The sequence below is a fragment of the Asparagus officinalis genome, chromosome 4 (genome assembly GCF_001876935.1).
Source record: "Asparagus officinalis chromosome 4, Aspof.V1, whole genome shotgun sequence".
NCBI lineage: Eukaryota > Viridiplantae > Streptophyta > Magnoliopsida > Asparagales > Asparagaceae > Asparagus > Asparagus officinalis.
Window position 1 is genome coordinate 1,588,124 of NC_033797.1, and position 3,793 is coordinate 1,591,916.

General features: G+C 42.0%; 1 pseudogene; it reads right to left on the bottom strand.

Moving 5' to 3' along the window:
- Positions 170-1,823, bottom strand: LOC109836206 (annotated as a pseudogene).

Below are 3,793 nucleotides of genomic sequence, written 5' to 3' on the forward strand. Positions count from 1 at the left end.
CAGGGGGGGGGGGGACCACGCCATAATAATACAAAAATAAAAAATAAAATAAAAAGGTACTTATAAAATGAATTGCATTATATAGCTGTAATATGTACACAAGGGGGCAGAGCGAGTAGCTTATATCTCCGTCGATGTTAGAATTTACTAAATGATTGAAGAGGGATAATAATTGATAAAGACTCGAAAGAGCCCAACATTTATTTATTCACTTGATCCTTTACAAGAAAGCTCTCATAGCAAAAGCCAAAATTAAAAATAAAAATAAAAATAAAAAGCCCAAAACCCCCTTCAAACTCTCTCCAGTCTACTAGAAGAAGGGCTCTCCCTCTCTCTCTCTCTCTCTCTACCCCCCCTTGATTCCAGGGATTCCATGATACCGTCTCTCTCCGTGGAATTGAACCAAGAAGATACCTCTATTCATTACGGGAAAAAAAAAAGCCCTTTATTTTATTAACCAGAGCTTTCCGCCCTACTATTCACATATTTTTTTTTTTACAAAACATACAGAATATTAGTAGAAACACCGCACGCCCTTCTTAAAGTTAGGTTTGATCTGCAACCAATCTCGCTCCTCCTGCGCTTGTAATCCATGGATGCACTGAAACATCATCAATTAAATATCATCAGAAGTTGAAACAACGACTTTTCCCAAAATTGCTCTCTTTTTCCTGGAAAAGAATTATTCTTCAGGGGAGAATCTCTAAAACTCGACGTTTATGCGGTTTTAGATAAAATCCCAGCGTTAATTTGATTCCTCCATAAAACAAAATGAATTTGCTGGGGAAAAAAAAGAATATTTTTTTATAGCATTTCAGATCTTTGTACAATGAATACAAGTGCTGGTGAAAAAAAAAAAACTAGTACAAAGTACCAAAACAACCGAAAGAAGCAAAAGAAAATCACAAAACTCGGCCAAAAAACCTCCGTTTCATTAAAACACTAAATCTTTTTTTTTTCTTTTTTTTGAATAAATCAATAAAGTAGACTTACTCAGGACTTGCTCGGCCGAGAACCGGCGACCGACGTCCTTGCTGAGCATCCTCCTCATCAGATCCTTCGCCGCCGGCGACACATCCCTGAAAACCGCCGTGCGAAACCTTAACGTTCCCCCTGACAAACCTTCTTCAAAGATCTGCCACCCTGACCGCTCTCCCGCTAGCAACGCGAAACCCACTCACTCAGCATCACCTACATCATCACCCCCGCGTCCAACATCCGACCTTCTCGTCGTACTTCCCTTTCCCGCCACCACCTCACGGCGCGCCACTAGTACGGGAGTTCCCACAATGCCCCCTCATGCCCCTCCCCCGTCCCCAAACACTCCGGCCGCACCGGAGTCACCAGTCTTCAACCGATCCTGATCGTCGAACAGAACGTTGTCGGGCTTGATGTCCGATGCGCCGATCCCTCGCCCGGTGACAGATCGCGACCGCCTCCATCAGCTGCGTTCATGATCGCCGCCGCCCTCCGGTCTCCGCATCGCGAGCGGATGCGGAAGATCCGATCGAAGGAGATCCGGACCGGGAGCAGAGATCGAGGACGAGGTGGATCGCCTCCTCGTCCTCGTAAACGGCGTGGATGTGACCACCCTTAGCGTTTCGACGCGCGCGACCTGTAGTTATCTTGGCCTCCGGGGTGACGCAGCGAGGTCGAGGGGTCGGTCGAGGCGGTGACTTGCGATGGATTGACGGCGGAAGGGTTCGCCGGAGACGGCATAGAGAAGCAGCGCGCGGACGATCCCAAAGCGGGCCCGCGATCCGCATCTCGGATCCGATTTCGTAGTCGGCGTTTAATTCTTTGCTCATTAGGGTTTCGGTTTTGGGTTTTTTTCAGAAGATGGGGGGATTTGACGGTTTAACAGGGGTACTTATAGAGGGGAGCTGGGGATCTTGTGAAGGGATATTCTTCGCCATTAATCGCGGAATTATTTGGACGGTTCGATGGAGGAGAGGACATTTGGGTTGGACGGTGGAGATGATACGGGTACGAATAGTACGGGTCGGTTTCGGAAGTTGAGTGGTTTCTCAGATACCGATACCTTGTGTGCTAAGGTTTCTTTTTTAGCCTTGCTTCCTGTGTCTATTTTTGCTTTCCATCTTACTAGCCAAAGCACGGTTTTTTTTTTTTCTACAGTAATCCCGCCTTTTTAACTTCTCCTATTTTAAATTTTCTGGGAATACTACAGTATCCCGCTCTGTTACAGTACCTTTTAAATGCTACAGTATACCCGTGTGCTACAGTAATATTTTTTAGTTACTTATCTGCTACAGTAATATTGCTACAGTAAACCTGCTGTAGCATTTACTGTAGTATGAACAATTACTCTCTGGTTCTCCCTTTTGTATAAAGGAATAGATTAGTAACTAGAATGGTAATACTTTGGATTCTTTAGAGGAGTAGATGTGAAAAAACATTGTGATAAGAGAGAAAAAAATAAATTTTCAACACTATATCGCGGAGATACAGAGAAAATCGCTATCCTATTTAGTAACCCAAAAAAAATCTAAAAATCAACTCCAAGATTGATAGCTACTAGATCATTTCCTAACTAAAACTAGTGTACACCCCGTGCAATGCACGGTCCCCTATTTTATAAGCACCGGATTTTGAATCTGTCTTCATCTAAGTTTTAATAAATTTGATTTAATTGTTATACGCTTAAAATTAGAAGTCATATCTATTCCTATATACTTAAAGAATTAAAGAATGATCTAAGTTTTAATACATTTGATTTATAAATCATATTTAATCCTTTATACTTGAGAAGGAGAATCCCCGTTTTAATACATTTAATTTGCTTTACTGTTTATAATGCAGTAAAATACGGTGGAATGAATGGTAGCTTTAAGTACAGAGGTTCAGATCCGATTACTGTTTATACTACGGTAAATTCCTGTAACGCAAACATTAACGCCGAGGCCAGATTATTATAAAGAAGCTGTAATTTTTTTTAAAAAAAAAACATAGTGAAATATAGGATTTATAAGGAAATGTAGAAAAAATTTTAATATAAAATATAAAAATTTAGATCTTCTGAGAATGCTAGATTACTATCAATGTTGGAAACATCGCAGCAAATCAAGGACTAGAGTGAGAGAACGCTGCTATACAAAGTAAATACTATAAAATAGGTAAATAACTTCCCGTAACAACTGTCTTAGAAAAAAAAAATGTAAGTACAATTTTTGATGTTCTTCTTTATAAATGGGGTGAATTTAAAAAAAAAAAAACTGAATTATGATGTGTTTTTTCCCCTAATAAATGGCTTTCATTAAAAATAAAAATAAAAAAAAATCACTACAACAGTACAACTCCACTCGTCCAACTTTCAATACATTTGTTTATCAAAGCGTTGGGTGCTACCTAATCACTCATCAGAGACATCAGTTGGGTCTTACGGAGATGCCACTTCGGAATCTTTTTTCGTGGGACCCGGCGCTTTAATGAGGTGGGCCCGGGGTTAGCAGAAACCTGAGGCCTCAAAAAAACTAACGGCCTTCGGTGAAAACTTCGGGTGCTTCCGGACGAGCGAAGTACGGAAGCTCGGGCGAGGAATCAAGACGGTGCCACGTTTCCCGAACGCCTTTACGTGGCTGGATCGTGGCCGTTGATGCGAAGGGGACGGGGCCAAAAGTGGGGGCCGTGCTTCTGCGTTCATTTTTTGTCTTATTGTACGGTTCCTTTTTACCTAACTCCGTCCGGTTGGGGAACATAAGCGCGAGTAACAAGAGCCGTGCTGGTGAGTGATAGGTACAGAGATCCCCCTCTTTGGAGGGATCCGGTTTGTGAT